Raw genomic sequence first — 9451 nt, 5'->3', positions numbered from 1 at the left:
TGAGTTTAATTATTTCTTGCTGTCTACTCCTTTGGTTTTATTTTCTCTCTTTTGTTCTAGAGCTTTCAGTTGTACTTTCAAGTTGTTGCCTATGCTCTGTCCAGTTTCTTTTTGGAGGATCTAAGCGCTAAGGGTTCTTTTCTTAGCACTGCTTTCATTGTATCCCATGAGTTTGGATATGGTGTCCCTTCATTTTTGTTAAATTCTAAAAATTCTTTGATTTGTTTCCTTCTTGACCAAGTAATCATTGAGTAGGGCATTATTTAGCTTTCATGTGTATGTGAGATTTTTGTTGTTGTTGGTATTATTGAAGACCAGCCTTAGTCCATGGTGATTAGATACAATGCATGGGATTATTTAGATCTTCTTGTATCAGTTGAGGCCTGTTTTGTGACTGACTATATAGTCAGTTTTGGAGAAGGTGCCATGAGATTCTGAAAAGAAAGTATATTATTTTGTTTTAGGATGAAATATTCTATAGATGAAAGTTAAATCCATTTGGTTCATAACTTCTGTTAGTTTCACTGTGTCTCTGTTCAGTTTCTGCATCCTTGATCTGTCCATTGAGGAGATTGGGTTGTGGAAGTATCCCACTATTATTGTGTGGGATGTAATATATTCTCTGTGCTTCAGTTGAGATTCTTTTAGGAAAGTGGGTGCTCTTGTATTTGGAGCATAGATGTTAAAGATTGAGAGTTCATCTTAACAGATTTTTTTCTTTGATGAGTAAAAAGTGGTATTTTTTTTTTTTGATGACTTTGATTGAAAATCTATTTTATTCGATATTAGGATGGCTACTCCAGCTTGTTTCTTGGGACCATTTGTTTGGAAAGTTTTTTCCTAACCTTTTACTCTGAGATGAGTTTCCTGTATGCCACAAACTGTTAAATCCTGTTTATTTATCCAGTCTGATAGTCTATGTCTTTTTATTGGAGAATCGAATCCATTAATGTTAAGGGATATTAAGTCATAGTGATTGTAGTTTCCTGCTATTTTTGTTGTTACAGGTAAAGTTGTGTTCGTGTGCTTTTCTTCTTTGGTATTTGATGCAAGATGATTAGTTTCTTGATTTTCCTAGGGTGACGTTTCCTTCTTTGCGGTGGAGTTTTTCATTTATTTTTCTTTGTACGGCTGGATTTGTGGACAGATATTGTGTAAATTTTTTGTCCTGGAATATCTTGGTTTCTCATCTATGATGATTGAGACTTTTGCTGGATATAATAAACTGAGCCAGAACTTGTGTTCTGTTAGGTTCTGTGTAAAGTCATTTCAGGATCTTTTAGCTTTCATAGTCTCTGTTGAAAAATCTAGTATAATTCTGATTGGTCTGACTTTATATGTTACCTGCCCCTTTTCTCTTACTGCCTTTAGTATTCTTTCTTTGTTTTGACCATTCGTTGTTTTGACTATTATGTGTCAGGAAAAATTTCTTTTCTTTTCCAGTCTATTTGAAGTTCTGTAGGCTTCTTGTATGTTCATGGCCATTTCTTTCTCTCTCTCTCTCTCTCTCTCTCTCTCTCTCTCTCTCTCTCTCTCTCTCTCTCTCTCACTCTCTGTCTGTCTGTCTGTCTCTCTCTCTCTCACTCTTTAGGTTAGGAAATTTTTCTTCTATAATTATGTTGAAGATATTCACTGTGCCTTTTAGTTGACATTCTTTGCTCTCTTCTATTCCTATTATCCTTAGGTTTGGTCTTCTCATTGTATCCTGGATTTTCTGGATGTTTTGTGTTAGAATCTTTTTTATTTTTGCAATTTCTCTGACTGTTGTGTCAGTGCTTTCTACAGTATCTTCTGCCCCTAAGATTCTCTTGTATTCTGTTGATGATGCTAACTTCTATGACCTCAAATGTTTTTCCTAGGTTTTCCAACTTCAGGGATGTCTTCTTTTGTGATTTCTTCAGTGTTTCTACTTCTGTTTTCAGGTTCTTCACGTGGTTGTTTGTGCTTTCCTGTAGCTCTTTAAGTGATCTTTGAGTTTTTGGTCTTTCCTCTTTAAGGGATTCAACTTGTTTGCATGTATTCTCCTGGTTTTCCTGTACTTTTTAAAGTGTGTTATTTATGTGCTTCTCAAAGATCTCCATCATCAACGTGAAGGATGATTTTAAGACTAAGTCTTGTTTTTCTGGTGAGTTGGAATATCCACTATTTTTGGTGTTGGAAGAACTGGTTTCTGATGTTGCCAGGTTGTCTTGCTTTTTGTTTTTTAGAGTCTTGTGCTTTCGTCTTGCTATCTTGATTTTGGTGATGTTAGATAATCTTATTGTCTCTTACTGCAGCTTGTCTCTCTTGTGGGTCTGTGGGCCAGTGGTCTCCAGAGGGAGACTGTTCTTGGGTGTTCCTCTCTTAGGGTAGGCTCTGAGTTCTGATGACAGAGTCCAGTCCTGATCTTTCTGGGTAGGTTCTGGCCTTGGGCCTGAAGTGTGTACTATCAGGTAGTACCACTGCTTGCACCAGAAGAGTTCCGTTGGGCCTCTCCTGGGGTAGACAGTGGGCATGAGAAGTTAACTCACCCTTCCACTTCAGATGGAGAGCTTTCCTGCAGCTCCTCCAAGCTTCTAGGGACCTGTGGATGGGCCACTGGTCCTTAAGAACCTAGGCAGGGTCTGCTCTTGGGCTGAAAGTGTGCACTCTCAGGCTATACTGCTGCCTGAGCTGCTAGAGTTCTGGGCAGCCTCTCCTGGAGTGGACAGTGGGTAACAGACCTTGACTCGCCCTTCCTCTTTGGATGAAATGTGTTCCTGTTGCTCTTCTGAGCTTCCCATGACCTGTGGGCAGGCGGGCAGCTGGTCTTGATGAATCTGGGCCAGGTTTTTCTAGAATTCTTAACAGCACTGTAGTAAATGTGTTACTTGGAAAGAAAAGTTAACTTTGAGGCAAATGTGGTGGTTTTGGTAGTTAAGCATAACAGAAAGAAAAGTATTTTTCCTTTTTTATTTAATAGTATGAACCATTACATCTTAGAAGAAATGCAAAAGAAACAGACCAGGTATATATATACATGTATGTGTGTGTTTGTGTGTTTGTGTGTGTGTGTGTGTGTTTGTGTGTGTGTGTGTGACTATGTAGGTAGTTGTGTGGTTGTGTTGTGTGGGTATGTCTGTGTGTTTGTGAGTCTGTGTGTGTTTATGTGTGTGTGTGTTTGTCTGTGTTTGTGTCTATGTGTTATATGTTTGTGTCTCTGTGAGTCTGTGTGTGTTTGTGTGTCTGTGTGAGTTTGTGTATCTGTGTGAGTTTGTGTGTCTGTGTGTTTGTGTGTCTCTGTGTGTTTGTGTCTCTGTGTTTGTCTGTATCAGTAGTGTACCTGTGTGTCTTTTTGTATATTTGTGTGTATGTGAGTATGTGTAGGTAGATTCTCATTTAATAAAAATGGTAGAAGCAATCTAGAAGAAAAATAATGTGCATTCCTTTTTTTATATTGTAAAGGCAAAAGCTAAGATTCTTGTATCTGAAAAGTAAAATTGTATTCTTAGATTAGTCCTAAATGCTTCTTGGTGCCTCATAAGAACTACACAACCAAGTATGCCCTGAGGACCAAAATGTACTAGAAAGATTTGTGACAATATATTAAACAATGTAACTAGTGTAAAGGTTGCAAAACATTTGGTAACATTTGATTCAGGATGCCCCAATTACTGGGAAAATAAAGAGATTTCAGGCACTAAGAAACCCATATTGTTTCCTCTCTATCACATTTCATTTTCAGTTATTCTGATTATTTAGTGACTAAATTTTACACATTTTACTAGTAAAGGTGAAATGCCACAACCCTCTAGCTTTTGCTTTTTCTCTTTCAGAAATTAGGCAACATCCCTACCCAATGCAATCTGTCTATTACAACTAACTGGAGCTTGATATGACAATTAGCATTCCTGGGTAGAAAAAGTAAATCTAGCTTTCTCTCTCATCCAGCTTCCCAGGATCAAGGCAACATTAAATTATGACCTCAGTGCCTTCCTGCATTAACTTCAGGCATTCAGGCTGGGCCACTAGGCTGGACTAGATTAGTTAATAAGAAGCACATAAAAACACAACAAAACACAAATAACACATACACACACACACACACACACACACACACACTGCTGTATAAAAGCCAATAAACTTGTGAACTCCTTTTCAGGTGATTGAAGTATCTTTTGATATCTTCATCTATACAAGCAAGCTGACTGATTCAGGACTGAGAAAGAAGAAGTTTCTCCTTTCAAAGTGCCCAACCTCTGTTCAGGCCAAATGTGCTATGAGGGTGTATATCTAATGCTATTCTTACTCAGGCCTGATTATGACTGTACACCGAGTGAGACCCTTTGCCTAGTAATGTTTGTTTTGAATGAATAATGTTGTGTTTGCTTTTAGAATTGTGTTTATAGAACTTCCCTTTTTTAATATAACATTAGAACACAGACTTTAGAACACAGAAATTTGTACATAAGACATAGCTAGCCTCTCTTTGTCTCAAATACAGTAAGAGCAGAGAGTGGAGTGAAAAAACTGTTGAGAACTCATATCTTGATCCACAGCACTGAGATAAATGTTATTCCAGATGAATGGCATGAGCCTTTTGAAACATAAAACCTGCCCAGAAGTTCCACCAACTGGAAACCATGAATTCAAACATATGTGCTTATGGGGATAGGAGTGGGGATCATTTTTGTTCAAATCACCAGAGTCACCTGTGTGTTAACAATTAGAAATATAGTTATAAAGCCAATGATTACTTCAGTTAGAATAGGTAACCTAAGTTCTCACAAATAAGTGTGAAATTTTTCGGGAATCTTAAGTGTGATCTCCTGATTACCAAGTGTTATTATCCAGCATCCCATAACCAATCGGAGAATACTATCTTCTTAACAATATCATAAATCTTCCAAATTAAAGGAGCTAGAAACATCCTTGCACAAATATGACTTTCCTCCAATATACCCACTGTATGTCCTAAAATCCTGTGGTAATTTTTAAGGAATGAATTAACATGAATCCCTAAACACAAAATATCTACTGTTACATTTATCCAGCAAAATAACCCACTGGGTTATTTCAATAGTGTAATTTATTCAGAGAGTAAAAGAATCAGGTTGCAAAGAGAATTAAGTATTGTATATTATTGACAAGATCATTTACTCAGCTATTGGTTGGCAAAAATGGCAAATCTGTGACCTTCAGGACAGCCTAAAAGGCTATGGAAAAGAACTCTGAAAACATGAGTTTAAGAGGCACAGATTTTTCCTATTCTGTACAGATTGTTAGGGTCACTGTAGTAGACCCAAGGAGCTGGCTCCACTCTCATTTGTACAACACCCAGAGAAATCTTGACTCCAAGATGCTCTGACATTCCCGGGATCACAGGGTTACAGAGGAAGCTTGAATCCCAGGAGATCTGATACACACAAGATCAGTCTTGAGGCCAAAACATCTGTCTCAACACCTTCTGTAACTGAGACTCCCACAAGAATCAGGATCTCAGGAGCTGGAACACACCCAGATTTCAGGATCTCAGAGGCAACTTTACACCCAGGAGATCTAAGGCACCCAGGATCTCAGTATCATAGGATCTAAGAATCGAAAGATCACAGACAGCTAGAAGCTGAGAAGTTCTGACACAAACAGGATCACAGGAGGGATAGGTTCCAGTAAGAGACAATGAGAGCAGTTAGTCCTAGAGAGAACCCGATGGCTAGAGGCAAGCTCAAGAAAATAAGCAATAGACAGATATGGTCCTTGACAACATCAGAACCTAATTCTTCTACCACACCAAGCCCTGGATAACCTAACACACCTGAAAAGCAAGTTTCAGATCTGAAAATTTTATCTCATGACTATGATAGATTAATTTAAGAAGGACAAACATAACTTATTTAAGAAATAAGAACACAGGTAAACCCTTAAAGAGGAAACACAAATCTCTTAAATAAATACAAAAAAACTGTGGACAACTTTTGGAATTCAATATAGAAGTTTTTCAATATCATGAGGTTTCATTTGTCAATTCTTGATTTTAGAGCATGTGCCATTGGTGTTCTGTTCATGAAAATTTCCCCTGTGCCTATGTGTTGTAAGCTCTTCTCTACTTTCTGTTCTATTAGTTTCAGTGTCCCTGGTTTTATGTGGAGGTCTTTGGTACCCCTGTACTTGAGCATTATACAAGGAGATAAGAAAGGATCAATTTGTATTCATCTGCATGCTGACTGCAAGTTGAACCAGCAGCATTTGTTGAAGAGGCTGTCCTTTCTCCATTTTTTTAGCTCCTTTGTTTTTAGCTCAAATGTTTTTAGCTCCTTTGTCAAAAAACAAAAAACTGTAAGTGTGTGGGTTAACTTTTGGGTCTTCAGATCTTTTCCACTGACCTACTTGCCTGTTTCTGTATCAATACCATGAAGCTTTTATCACAATTGATCTGTAACACAGCTTGAGGTCAGGGATGGTGATTTCCCTAGAAGTTTTCTTGTTGTTGACAATAGTTGTTGCTATCCTGGGATTTTTTTTATTATTACAGATGAACTTGCAAATTGCTCTTTCTAACTCTATGAAGAACTGAGTTGGAATTTTGATGGGGATTGCATTGAATTTGTAGAATGCTTTAAGCAAGATGGCCATTTTTACTATGTTGATCCTTCTAATACATGAGCATGGGAGACCTTTCAACCTTCTGAGGTCTGCTTCAATTTTCTTCTTCATAGACTTAATGTTCTTCTCATATAGATTTTTCATTTGCTTAGATAGGGTCACCCCAAGGTAATTTATATTCTTTGTGAATATTGTGAAAGGTATTTATTCTCAATTTTTCTCATTAAAATTGTTTTAATGGGTCTCAAAATTCTGTGAAAGATTTTTGGTCAAGTTGTTTCCATTAAAAAGTATTGATTTTGAAAACTAATAACTTAAAACTGCCACACACAAAAAAAATGGCCCACAAAACATTTTTTCCTTCTGAAGGTTTTACAATGCATTGTTATCATTAACCAGTATTTTACTATTAAACTTAAATGGCCAATTGAGACACACAGTTCTGAGACTGTTCTTCCACCACTGATTACGACTGGTGTTTCAGGAGTTAGGGATAATATTGATTTAGCCTTCTGAGCTTTCTGGGCAGACTTGGTGACTTTGTCAGCTCCAGCAGCCTTCTTGTCCACCCACAGCAACTATCTGCCTCATGTCATGAACAGCAAAATGACCAAGCAGAGGATAGTCATAGAAGCTCTCGACACGTACATGCTTGCCAGGGACCATATCAACAATGGCAGCATCACCAGACTTCAAGGATTTGGGGCCATCTTCCAGCTTCTTACCAGAACGATGATCAATCTTTTCTTTAAGCTCAGCAAACTTGCCTGCTATGTGAGCTGTGTGACAATCCAGAACAGGAGCACAGCCAGCACTCACTTGGCCTGGATGTGTCAGGACAATCACCTGAGCAGTTTAGTCAGCTGCTCCCATTGGTGGGTCATTTTTGCTGTCACCAGCAACATTGTCAAGCCTAACATCTTTGATGGACACGTTCTTTACATTGAAGCCCACATTGTCCCCAGGAAGAGCTTCACTAAAACCTTCATGGTGCATTTCAACAGACATGACTTCAGTTGTTACATTGACTGGAGCAAAGGTAAGCACTGTGCCAGGTTTGAGAACACCAGTTTCCACGGGGACAGTCCCAGTACCCCCAATTTTGTAGACATCCTGGAGGGGCAGTCGCAGAGGTTTGTCAGTTGGAAGAGTTGGTGGAAGGATACAGTCCAAAGCTTCCAGCAGTGTGGTGCCGATGGCACTGCCATCTTTGTGGGTGACTTTCCATCCCTTGAACCATGGCATAGTAACTCTTGGCTCCAGCATGTTGTCACCATTCCAACCAGAAATTGGCACAAATGTTACTGTGTCAGGGTTGTAGCCAAATTTCTTAGTGTAGGTGCTGACTTCCTTAACGATTTCCTCGTATCTCTTCTGACTGTATGGTGACTCGGTGGAACCCATTTTGTTGACACAAACAATTAGCTGTTTCACACCCAGGGTGAAAGCCAGAAGAGCATGCTCACGGGTCTGCCCATTCTTGGAGATACCAGCTTCAAATTCACCAACACAAGCAGTAACAATCAGGACAGCACAGTCAGCCTGAGATGTGCCAGTAATCATGTTTTTAATGAAGTTTCTGTGCCCTGGGGCATCAATGATAGTTGCGTAGTATTTGCCGGTCCCAAATTTCCACAGGGAGAAGTCAATAGTGATACCACGCTCACACTCAGCTTTCAGTTTGTCCAAGGCACAGGCATACTTGAAGGAACCTTTTCCCATCTCAGTGGCCTCCTTCACAAACTTTTCGATGGTTCGTTTGTCGATTCCACCACATTTGTAGATCAGGTGGGCAGTTGTGCTGGACTTGCCGGAATCTACGTGTCCAATTATGACGATGTTGATGTCAGTCTTTTTCTTTCCCATTTTTGCTTTGAATTAGTGGTGGCTTTCACAACACTTGAGTTCTGATGGCAAACCCATTGCGATAATGCTCTATTTTTTTTTTCTCAGCCTATTCATCCTTTGAGTAGAGGAAGGTTACTGATTTGTTTGAGTTAATTTTATATCCAGCCACTTTGCTGAACTTGTTTACCAGCTGTAAAAGTTCTCTGGAGGAATTATTGGGATCATTTATGTATACTATGATATCATCTGTAAATTGTGATATTTTGACTTCTTCCTTTCCAATTTTTATCCCTTTGACCGCTTTTTGCTGTATGACTGTTCTGGCTAGTACTTCCAGTACTACATTGAATAAGTAGGGAGAGAGTAGACAGGATGCTTCAAAACCCACAAAAAAGCAGACATAATAGGCAGTCACTGATAATTGGACACTAGCTCCAGAAAGCTCTCAATATCCCCAGAAACAACTCACAGGTCATATGAAGCTCAAGAATAACAAAGGCCAAATAGTGAAAGCCTCAGTCCTTCTTAGGAAAGAAAATAAGTGTATAGCACCCTCTCAGAGTGTGGTACACCTGAACCTTACATCATTAATAATCCAAGAGCTAATAATATAGCCTTAGGGCAATTTTTGGTATTCACAGATCATTATGCTTAATCTATACTCACCAAGAAATCTGTTTCCATGTTATGTTCTGTCCTACATGTACTTTATGCTTATGGTAACTAGTGGGATTTCAAACATGCTATCAAATCTCTAAAAGAATTACGTACTGACAAAATATATTCATATAGTGTTATGCCAAAGTGCCTTCAAAAGTCTGTACATGTATCCCTCTCTTTTTTAAATAAAGTTGTAAGAGGAAAAAAAAGCACTATACAGCAAACCAGTAGACAACATCAAACTAAATAAACAGCAATTTAAAGCTTTCTCACTAAAATTAAGGCCAAGCCAAGGCTCCCCATTCTCTCCCGACCTATGCAATACAGGAGTTAAAATTCTATTCAGCCTGAGCAGATTAAAGAGAGACAATTTGGAAAGGAG

General features: G+C 38.7%; 1 pseudogene across 1 annotated transcript; it reads right to left on the bottom strand.

The window, feature by feature from the left end:
* Positions 1 to 7065: 7065 nt before the first annotated feature.
* Positions 7066 to 8427, bottom strand: LOC308421427 (elongation factor 1-alpha 1-like; annotated as a pseudogene). Its single transcript has one exon. The product of its transcript is annotated as an elongation factor 1-alpha 1-like (transcript).
* Between the last annotated feature and the right edge of the window lie 1024 nt (positions 8428 to 9451).

Source organism: Micromys minutus (assembly GCF_963924665.1).
Source record: "Micromys minutus genome assembly, chromosome: 6".
Taxonomy (NCBI): domain Eukaryota; kingdom Metazoa; phylum Chordata; class Mammalia; order Rodentia; family Muridae; genus Micromys; species Micromys minutus.
This window is presented reverse-complemented; position numbering and strand designations above follow the sequence as displayed.